At 45.8% G+C, this 11,616-nt stretch overlaps 1 protein-coding gene across 3 annotated transcripts in view; it reads left to right on the top strand.

The window, feature by feature from the left end:
* Positions 1–290: 290 nt before the first annotated feature.
* The window catches only part of SCRN1 (secernin 1), a 62,824-nt gene continuing 51,498 nt past the window's right edge, over positions 291–11,616 (top strand). The window contains exon 1 of one of the 3 annotated variants that reach the window (XM_030308166.1): positions 291–437. The gene's annotated coding sequence lies outside the window, so the exon portion shown is untranslated. Of the gene's footprint in view, positions 438–1,235; positions 1,483–1,978; positions 2,157–11,616 lie in introns of those variants that run through there. The other 2 variants (XM_030308167.2, XM_030308168.2) reach the window with 2 other exon arrangements.

Raw genomic sequence — 11,616 nt, 5'->3', positions numbered from 1 at the left:
GAGTTCCCCCCTTTCGAGAGAGCCGCAACCCCGGACGTGACCGAGAAATAAAAATCGAGCAAAGAAGGAGCCACTTTCTGCGGCGACAGTCGCCCTCTCGGCCGCTCCCCTGCTCCCAGGCGCCCTCCCCTATCGGGCCGAGCGCGGCGCTGCAGCCCCGGCGGCCCAGACGCAGCGGGTGCGGCGCGGCCCCGGGGCCCGGGTGGGGGAGGCGGGGGTGGGCCCCGCGGTCACGTGAGCCGGGCCAGCTGTTAGCGGGGGGCGGCGGGCCCAGGCGCCGGGAGTCTGGGGAGGGGGAAGCGCCCGACGGCCGCCTCCGCCACTGCAGCTGCAGCCCCCGATGTCGCCGCAGTAATCGCGGCCGCGGCAGCACGCGTACCCTCGGCGGCCGCAGCATCCGCGCCGCAGAGCAGAGCCCGGAGCCCGCCGCCCCGCAGGTAAGCCGCGGCGGGCACGGCTGCGAGCGCAGGGCGTCCGCAGCCCCTTCTCCCCGAGCGTTTCGGCCGCGTCCGCCATCGCCGTCCCCTGTGCCTCGTCGCCAGCCCCGGCCCCTCCGAACCTGCGGGAAGCGCTACTCCGGGCGGCATTCCGGCGGGTGGTGGCAAGGGCCGGCTGGAGGCTCGGGGGTGGGGGACGGAATCAGGGGAGAGATGGCCTCTGCCCGGGTGGTGGATGACTCGGGCTAGTAGGTTGAGGGGGCGCCGGAGAGGGACGCCCCACCCCGGGGCGCGGGCAGTGCCGCTTAGTTTGAGTCCGTCCCCCCGCTCTACGCCCCAGCCCCATCCTTTGCCCCGACCTCCGGGCGCTTTTCCTGTTTCCATTTCCTGAGAGCCAAGTTGCTGCCCCGCTGGGGTCTGTGCCCGCACCCCCCCACACACACCCCTGCCACCCCTCGGGCTGCTCCCGGGGTTCGCAGCTCGCTCGGTGGTGGAGTGGGCCTGGCACCTTCCCGGGAGGTAAGGCACCTGCTACCCGGGTAGCGCGAACATGGCTGCCTGGTGGGGCCCGCTGTCCTTGACCTGGCTCTGCGCCCACGTCTACCCGGTTTGTGATCACGAATCAGGTCCAGGGCACTGCCCCCCCCCCCCCCCATTTAGGGCAAACGCGCAGGCTGTTGCTGTCTGTGCGGGCTGCAGGACTTGCCACAACTCCCCTCCCCCTCCCCAAGCCACCTCGGGGAGGTTCTTGGGGGTGGGGGGTGTCAGGGTAGGTACGCCGCGGCGCCGGGACACTTATTGGTAGAAGGCATCCTTGTATTTCTGCTACGGTTATACACTTCAGCCCTCGCTTCGCTTGTCCGTCCTGGAGCCGTTTACTTGGCGACATCACTGGTGAGGTCTGAGACGAGGGTGGTTTGCAGAGCAGGAGGGACGCTTGAACTTTAGAGAATTGATGAGAACTCGGATTGAGGGGTTTAAAATGTCCATCAAACCCAAGTGCATCCAGGGAAGCTGTCATTTGCTGTGACTCAAAACCGACTTGGTAAGGGTTCTTTCTGGATTTGCTGTTTAATTCTGACTTGCAGTTGTCTTGAATTACACTTGTGTCCAGCCACCCGGTGGCCTCCTGTGTTCCCAGCCTGACCAGAAGATGTCATGGGTTGCAGAAGAGACCTATGTTAATTTAAAATGGCAGCATGAAAAATCAGGCCAGGCAGCAGCAGTACAGACAGACCACAGCTAACATCAGCTACCCCTGACTGATGCCTTGGTGGGGAAATCTGCAGCAGGGAAGGCTCTCCGGGGTGTCGCTGTGGCTGGTCCTAAGGGGTAGGGACTGATTCTTGCAGCAGGCTAAATTTTAGCGGGCGGCGGGGTCCTGGGGAGGTGAAGTGGCAAGTTTAGGGAGCTGTAAGTATCTTCTCTAACGTACCAAATGTGGTGCAAAGACCCAATTAAAACTCCGTGATTTTGATCTGATTTTCTCCAGGCTCCACTAAGGACGATTTATGTGGCTGCTTATGTCTGTTCGATGCATAACTTCTGTGTGTTTTGTACCTACAAGTGGCTCTTAAACGAGATGACTGTCTAGTGTAAACATCATCCAAGAACAGTACATAACAAATGCCAGGTTCTTCAGAGCAAATTGCATTGGAAGTACTGATACAGCTCCATGAGCGAGCACCCAGGCACCAGAGAATGATACATTCTTGAAAGGTGACTCATTTTAAGATTTTTTTTTTTTTTTTTAAACAGCGTTTCTTTCCGGTTTCACTGCTGTGCCGTCAGCCATCTTCTCATTTAGGAAGGAGGGGATGCCTGAGAAGGCAAGTGTTTTCAGGGGTAACGGAATAGATGAAGATTAGTGCTCAGGTCAGGAATGGCGAGCTGGAAGCCACCTAAGAGAGCACTCTCCTGTCACCCCCCCCCCCCTTTTTACAGCCTGGGAGGCTGATTCCAGCAGGGTGATTGGGCTGTGCCCAAGGTCAGATGGCTGGTTGGCAACTGGCAGTGAGGATCGAACTCCAGGTCTCATAACTGCCCAGGTCATATTTAAGCACCAAAAACATAAGTTAGGCATATTCTTTAAGGGGAGAGATGCGTTCTCGGATGAAAAACATGAGTGGCTTTGTTTGTGGAGAACGATTAGGTGAACTGCTTTTTAAAAGAAACCAAAGTGGGATATGTGATAGCTTTTGAATACGTCTCATTTTAAGTAAAAGGTAAATAACGAGCCTGTTTTAAAAGAATGTTGAAACGGCACTGGGTACAGAGGGTTTTCTAGAATCTGAATTTGAATTCTCTTGGTCATATACCAGTCGCCACATCGGGAAGTGTGCATGGGTAAGTATTTGCGCAGAGGTGGTGAGGATATGAAAAATACTTCTGGGCATTCCGTAACGTTAACCCAAAGATCTGCAGAAGGAGGGGGTGCGTGTGTTGGGAACAGGGAGAATAGTTTGGGATGGTGAAGTGGATAGGAGCTAGGTATGGATAGATATGTGGAAGTGAAGACTGATGATGATGCCATGCATGCTGTTTAAAAAAGAATAACTTGGGGCGCCTGGGTGGCGCAGTCGGTTAAGCGTCCAACTTCAGCCAGGTCACGATCTCGCAGTCCGTGAGTTCGAGCCCCGCGTCGGGCTCTGGGCTGATGGCTCAGAGCCTGGAGCCTGTTTCCGATTCTGTGTCTCCCTCTCTCTCTGCCCCTCCCCCGTTCATGCTCTGTCTCTCTCTGTCCCAAAAATAAATAAATGTTGAAAAAAAAAATTAAAAAAAAAAAAAAAGAATAACTTGCATTAGAGCATGGTTGTCAAGATTCATTCACTTAAATTCCCCTGGTATGTCAAAGATATTTAAAGTCAAGCATTTCAGAAGTACGTAAACATGTGCGGTTTGTGTTTGTTGGAGAACAGTAAGCCAAAGTTATTTTATTTTATTTTTTTAAGTTTACGTATTTATTCTGAGGGGGAGAGGGGCAGAGAGAGAGGCAGAGAGAGCATCTCAAGGAGGGTCTGCCCCAACAGCGGGGAGCCCGAACCCATAAACTGTGAGATGGTGACCAGAGCCGAAACCAAGAGTCGGACGCTTAACCTACTAAGCCACACAGGCACCCCCGCCAAAGTGATTTTTTAAAAATTCACTCATGATCTCTTTATCCAGCAATAATCAGTCCTTAGGAAAGTTTGGGGCCATTTTCGTTGGAATGAGAGTCTAGGTCTGTGCTGTCCAATTCAATAACTACTAACCACTAGCTACTACCCACATGTGGCTGTTGAGCGCTTGAAATGTGGCTAGTCCAAACTGAGATGTGTGAACTATGTGCCAGATTTCAAAATTTATATGAAAAAAAAATTTAAAATACCTCATTAATAATTTGTATATTGATTATATATTAATTTTTTTTAAGTTTATTCTTGAGAGATAGAGATAGAGCGCAAGCAGGGGAGGGGGAGAGGGTGAGGGAGACGCAGAATCCGAAGCAGGTTCCAGGCTCTGAGCTGTCAGCACAGCTCAGACACAGGCTCTGTGTCCAGCACAGAGCTGGACACGGGGCTCGAACTCGTGAACTGAGAGATCATGACCTGAGCTGAAGCTGGACGCTTAACCAACTGAGCTACCCCTGAGCCCCTTGATTATACATTAAAATAATATTTTAGGTATATTCCAGAGGGACTCTGGAAACATTTTGCCGAATTTTTAAAAAGTTCAACTGAACTTGGGAAACAAATGGATGGAAGAGCCAAGAAATGTAAAAGAGTTATTGGGAATGAGATAGGATCTGTACTTGCTTTACCTCTGAGGTAGATTGTCCACAACCCTGTAGCACTTTGCACCTTCCCTGTACCAAGGATAGACACGTCCTTTTCCATCATTCTGTGTGTCTCTTCTACCCTCACTGTCATCCTTACCCCCAGTTGGGGTCTTATATGGAATTCTCTTCTCTGCAACTCTTAGGGATGGTTACAAAGCTCTTGTCAGTGGAAGGGATGGCTAAGATCAAGTGATCCCATTCCCGTTGTGACAGGGAAGCGACCTGGCATCCAAGATGGCAAGAGGGATGTAGCCATCAGTCACACCCTCCCATAGAAGCTCCCCACGTCACCAACCCAGTCTGGGATGGCGGTGCACCACACTGGATGGAATGTCACATCGCTCAGTCAGGGTGGCTGGAAGGGGAGGGAGGTGAGAGCCTCCCGGCTCGAGCCTTACCTAGAGAGAGGGAGCTTGAGAAGGTCAGTGTTCCCTTCTTCTGTTCTTAATAGTTATATGTTTAGCCTAAGTCTATCAGTGCTTGATATCCTCCTCTAAAGTGAACTGCACCTGCTTGAAAACTCCCGTAAGCATCTGCAGTCATTATTTTAATTTGGGTTGCTGCCCTTCTCTCTCGGTTGTGTTTAGGAGCCCCTCTTCTAGGTGATAAAGATCTTGAAAACATCACTTTAGTTCCATTTTCCCTTGGGTTGGGCGTAGTGCTTGTAGGTGGTTAGGGGCTCAAGATGCATCTTGGTAATTCATCCGACTTCTTAAGTATTCTAATTAAAATAATGTAGCGACCCAGGCTCTTCTGAATATTTTTGTCCTCTCAAAGTAAAATCTTAGTGTATTTTGAAATTGCGCTCAGAAGCGCCCTAGTGACCTGAAAGAATTAAATGAAATGTCTTTGTTAAGCACTAAAGGAATCAGATTTTTTAAAGAATGAAAAACCCAATAAAGTAATATGAGCTTGCTATAAATTTAAAATGACATAACTAGATAAAGTAAAATTTAAAGCTTCTTACTCTGTATCCCATCTTTATTTTCACTGCCAATTCTTAGGTTAAAAAATTTTTTTTTTTAGAGAGAGCAGGAGAGAGGCAGAGGGAGAGAGTCTTAAGCAGGCTGCATGCTGCGCATAGAGCCTGATGCGGGGCTTGATCCTACGACCTGGGGACCATGACCCGGGTTGAAATCAAGAGTCAGATGCTAAACTGACTGAGCCACCCAGGCACCCCTGTTAGTGACATATTAATCCATTAATCCTGGTCCTTTCCTTCATTCTTTCTTTCTTCCCTTCCTTCCTCTCTCCCTCTTTTGTATATACTTATATTTATATAAATGTATGTGTATACATATACATGTATATACACATCCATGCATATATTCACATATAAGAATATAAGTTTCTTTTGATAATAAAATGGGATACATTCCCTAATGGTAAAACAGAGCAAATGGCTCTAGCATTAACGGGTATTTACAAAGTAGTTTTAATTTTTTTTAATGTTTATTTTATTTTTGAGAGAGAGAGAGCACGAGCAGGGGAGAGGCAAAGACAGAGGGAGACAGAAAATCCCAAGCAATCTCCGTGCTGTCAGCGCAGAGCCCAGTGTGGGGCTCGAACTCATGAACCATGAGATCGTGACTTGAGCCGAAAGCAAGAGTTGGACTCTTAACCAACTGAGCCACCCAGGCGCCCCTACAAAGTAGTTTTTAAATCAAATTTTGCTAGACCTAAAAAAAAGTAATCTCTGGTTACTAGCAAGATTTAACTCTTATTACTTTATGCCTTCTGTAGAAAAGGAATAGTTAGCTAATTTGTTTTACAGGGACAGAGTGTAAATCACCATTTTAAGAATGATTGAGAAGAGTTTTTAAATCCCAGTTTGCAGAGTTAACAGGTACATATCAAATTACATTAATGGGAAAAGATCAGAAGAGACAATGCATTATTTAGATGGGAGAAGAAAACAGATGGTGGGAATAGGAAGGTCATAATTCAAAGCAACCTTGCCAAATTAGTGGACACAATGGCAGCAATGTTAGAAATGAGAACAGAAGCAAATGACAGGATCCTAGATGCGGCTTGCTTAGTAGCTTCTAGGTCTTTCCCACGGAGAGTGCTTTTGGCAGCTCACCGGATACCTGCCTATCTCGCACACGTTTTTCTTCCTCCATCTCCCTTATCATTATGTTTCAAGAACACTGTTCTTTAAGAACAAGTTAAAGGACCAAACCTTGAGTGTTTCTCTCTTCTAGATAGGCTGCATATATTATCTCATTTAATCTCATACCAGCTCATCTACATTTTATAGATGAAGACTTTTATAGACAAGAACTCCACTTTTAAATGGAAGAACTGTACCTGGAATTGGGGTCTGCCTGATCCTTTCTTAAAAAGCTATAACGTAACCTCTTAGAGAGTTTATCCTAACTGCACAGTCTCACCTGTATTGTTCATGCGATGCAAGCCATTTTCTTTCTTTATGTTACTATGAAAGATGGAAAACTTCTTCCAACCTATCATGTATTGGAAAACATCTTCTTTACCATGAACTCGATCTGACTATCTTTTTCTAACTTGGCTAGCTTGAGCGGAAAATTAATCTCTCTTGTGCCGCTTATCTACTCTTTCTTGCAATTAAAAAAAAAATTGTTGTATCCATGAGAAATAGATGCCATTCAACTAATCTCTCCTCTTTCCTTCCCTCTAAAATCCCTAAACGGGTTCTTCTTTTTTCTAGCTCAGATTTTCACTTAGTATCCAAGGTAGAGGAGTCATGATAGCCGCCAATCTTGCAGCCTGAGTTTTCTTTTAAGTGGTACCATATTTTAAATGCACTAGAGTGACGGACAGACCACTGGATGTGGTGCAGTTTTTGCAGATGGTCCTTGAATTCACGTGTGTCCCAACCTTGAAGGTACACAGACTAAATAATGAGCCATATATATCTGCACCACTGTTTTTCAAACATGTAAGGATTCTGTTGCCATTTAGTACATACAAATCCCTTGGAAGTGTTATTGAATTCGTAACATATATTCATTATGTCTTTCCCAGCCAACTGCAATGACTGTTAGGTGAGAGTTTCCATGAACATTTCTTGACATTTAAAAGTCGGAAAACATCATATTAGAATATTTTCTATTATAGAAAAATTCTGGAAGGATTTGAAGAATAATTTTGTAAAGTGACCATTTTACCACCTAACTTACCTTATGGATAAATGCAGGTTTTGATGTACAGCGTTCTAATTGACTATGGGTAGAAAGCTCTGCATTTCCTTAGTTATCAGTCTGTCACGTGAATCATTACGTTAGGCATTTTGCTTTATTCATATTTCTCATTGTGACCATATATCGCAAATGAAGCAGAATCAGATGTGGCCCAAAGTTAAAATGAGTTCATTGGCCATGACTGAGCTGTAGAGTTCTCCCTAATTCCCAAGCCTCGGCCCTATTGTAGTATCATATTTATTAGCTGCAGTGAGCTAGGATAATAGATTATTCTGATTGCCACTCTTCCTTTTCTTTTTTCAAAAAAATATTTTCGTTACAAATTCTATACTTTTACATGGGAAATTTGAAAATGCCTGAATATATAGAGGTTAAGAAACTGTGATTCTTGGGGCACCTGGGCGGCTCAGTCAGTTAAGCGTCTGACTTCAGCTCAGCTCATGATCTCACAGTTTGTGAGTTCGAGTCCCGCATCGGGCTCACTGCTGTCAGCAAGGGGCCTGTTTTGGATCATGTGTCCCCCTTTCTGTCTACCCCTCCCCAGCTCGCACTCTGTCTCTCCCAAAAATAAACAAATAAGCATTAAAAGAAAACGAATTGTGATTCTACAACCCAGAGATACTGCTACTCTTAAAATTTTTGTTACATTTCCTTATGATCTTCTTGCAACACCTGTCTAGATAATACACGTAACTTGAATGATACCGTATGTAATTTGCGTGACCTCTTCCCTTTCACCAGCTTGATTCTGTGTACTTATATGTTTTCCAGCTTTCTATGATATGTATAGATAGCCATTTACATGTCCTGCATCTGTTTTGTTTTGTTTTTTGATTCTTAAGATCATCTAAGCGGCTGTATTTTGGGGGAGGGGAATGCAGCAGGGGCGGTCCATTAAATTATTAGCCACCCAGGCACCCCGTGTCTGACTCTTGCACTCCAATTATTAGGGGTTAGGATGAAGTCGAAAAGTCATTAATTACCTGAACATTTGGTTTTACAGGTTTTAAAAAAAAAATTTTAATACATTTATTTATTTTTGAGAGACAGAGCACAAGTGGGGGAGGGGCAGAGAGAGAGAGGGAGACACAGAATCCGAAGCAGGCTCCAGGATCCCGGCTGTCAGCACAGAGCCCGACATGGGGCTCAAACTCACTAACCTTGAGATCATGACCTGAGCCGAAGTCAGATGCTTAACCGACTGAGCCACCCAGGCGCCCCAGGTTTTACAGCTTTTAAATAGACACTCTTTTCATTTTTTCTAGCTAGTCGCCTTTATTGCAGTATTTTTGGAACGGATAACAAGTAAGTGTGTTTGGAAAAAACCATCCAGGAGATATTTCTTAGCCATCTTACCGACTTAGAAATATTCCGTTACTTGAAATGACATTTAATTCTTCTTTTTTTCTGGCTCAGATTCTCACTTTCTGTCCAAGGCAGAGGAGTCCTCCAATCTTGCATCTATGTTAAATGAAGAACACTTTTTTTTTTTTTAAAGGCATTTTCATTTTTTAAATTAAAAAATTTTTTTACGTATTTTATTTTGAGAGGGAGGGTGGAGAGGAGCAGAGAAAGAGGGAGAGAGAGAATCCTCAGCAGGTCCCCCACTGACAGGCTCCACTACCCCCGGGATCATGACCTGAGTGGAAATCAAGAGTGGGACGCCTAACCGGCTGAGCCACTCAGGCGCCCCTAAAGGCCTTTTTAAAGAATTGGATGAAACTTTACTTCTTGAAAGTAGTAAAAATTGCAGGGGTGCCCGGGTGGCTCAGTTAGTTGAGGGTACAACTTGGGCTCAGGTCATGATCTCACAGTTGGTGAGTTCGAGCCCCACGTCCAGCTCTGTGCTGACAGCTCCGAGCCTGGAGCCTGCTTCGGATTCTGTGTCTCCCTCTCGCTCTCTGTCCCTTTCCCACTCATGCTCTGTCTCTCTCAAAAATAAAAAAAAATAAGAATGTTAAAAAAATTAAAGTGGTAAAAATTGTAAAACAGAACAGTTAACCATCCAGGTCTTCCTGATGATCATGTATTCTTATTTTATTATTTATTTACTTTATTTTTAGTTTTATTATTTATTTTATTTATTATTTATTTATTTATTATTTATTTTATTATTTATTATTATTTACTTTTTATTTTTTAACATTTTTTTTTTTTTATTTTTGAGAGACAGAGAGACAAAGCATGAGTGGGAGAGGGGTGGAGAGGGAGACACAGAATCTGAAAGCAGGCTCCAGGAGGCTCTGAGCTGACAGCACAGAGCCCGACGTGGGGCTCAAACCCACGAACCGAGAGATCATGACCCGAGGTGAAGTTGGACGCTTAACTGACCGAGCCACCCAGGCGCCCCTGATTTCTCCGTTTTAAAGCTAGAGACCAAGAAACGTAGCCTCCCATACCTCTGTTTGTCATACTAGGGAAGAGGAAATCCTGCTCTCGCAAGTTAACCAGGGATGGGTTTCACCCACCTTCTGCCCGAAGGCGGAGCGTATGGCCACCATTGATGTGGCTGAATTCAGCAACATGCGATTAAAGTTAAGTGGTTTCCTTAAAACTAAAATTGAGAAGCAAGAAGGCAGCAGGCTGATGGCCTTTGAGGCTGGTGGATGCCTTCAGGGGCTTTGCTGCACTGTTCTGTGTGTGCTGAAACACATGGTCAAAGAACCAGGCACAAGAAATGACGAATCCTTTTGAGGAGCACAGAGGTGAAGTAACCTGTACCAGTGGGTTTTGCACACCCGTTCTGGACTGGCTGCACCAGAATCACTGGGGCATTGGTTAGAAATACGCTTCCTGTGATCTCATACAGATGCACTGAACAGAATCTACAAGGAGGGGGGTGTCTAGGAATCTGCCATTTTAACAAACTCCCCAGATGATTTGGATGCGTGGTTAAATATGGATACCATGGATTGAACCACAGCATGGGAGCACCTCGGCCAAATTACGTTTTCCTGCTCTTTTTCTCTCACTGAAGATTAAAATACAGCTCTGTCCCTTCCCCTTCGTTCATTCAACGGACATTTATTGAGGTCTTATTAGGTGCCAAAGTGCCAGGGAAATGAGGGCTTATGTAAGAGTCCTTGCCTCATGGGTCTTACAGTCTGACAGGTATTTTGAAACTTGAGGGAGAGAAATAAAGCAAGGTAGTGGGATCCAGGGGCTCACTCCCCCCACTAATATACCTTGCACTTATATACCATGGCAAACTAAGCTCCCTCCCCAACCCCCTGCTCCAGTAATCCTTCCTCAAAGAGGTATTTGAGCCTCAAACAAGTTACGAGTAATAACTCCAAGAAAATATTCCGTCTTTGATCAGTCCAGTGCTATTTCTAACCTTAACAGAATTTTAAACATCTTATCATGTGCTTTACTTTAAAAAGTTATTTATTATATGGGGCACCTGAGTGGCTCAGTCAATTAAGCATCTGACTCTTCTTAAAAATAAAAAAAATTTTTTTTAATGTTTATTCATTTTTGAAAGACAGAGAGAGACAGAGCACAAGCAGGGGTGGGGTGGAGAGAGAGGGACACAGAATCTGAAGCGGGCTCCAGGCTCTGAGCTGTCAGCACAGAGCCCAACACAAGGCTCAAACTCACGAACCGTGAGATCACGACCGGAGGTAAAGTCAGACGCTCAACTGACTGAGCCACCCAGGCACCCCGGGTCTGACTCTTGATTTCAGCTCAGGTCATGATCTCATGGTTCGTGAGTTTGAGCCCCAAGTTGGGCTCTGTGCTGACAGTGTGGAACCGGCTTGGAATTCTCTGTCTCCCTCCCTGTCAGCCCCTCCCCCACTCGTGTGTGTGTATGTGTGTGTGTGCGCGCGCGCGCGTGTGTGCGCGCGCGCGCGCGCGCTCTCTCTCTCTCAAGATAAATAAACATTTAAAAAGTTACTTATTATACAAAGTTACAAACATATACAAAAGTAAAGAGAACAGTATAGTAAATCACTGTGTACCCATCACCCCGTTTCAGCCATTTTTGTTATATAGCCAAACTTGTGACATCTGAATGTTCACCCTTCCTTCCCACCTTGGATTACTTTCATCCTATCATTTCACAGGGAAATACCCCAGATTGTATCTCTAAAAGATTTGGGCTCTTTTTTCAGACATAACCAGTGTTATACTGTCTAAAACCAGAATTCCTTAATGACATCAAATATCCAGTCAGTGT

Source organism: Lynx canadensis, chromosome A2 (assembly GCF_007474595.2).
Source record: "Lynx canadensis isolate LIC74 chromosome A2, mLynCan4.pri.v2, whole genome shotgun sequence".
In the NCBI taxonomy this organism is placed as follows: Eukaryota; Metazoa; Chordata; class Mammalia; order Carnivora; family Felidae; genus Lynx; species Lynx canadensis.
Note: the sequence above shows the minus strand (reverse complement) of the source record. Positions and strands in the feature narration are given on the sequence as shown.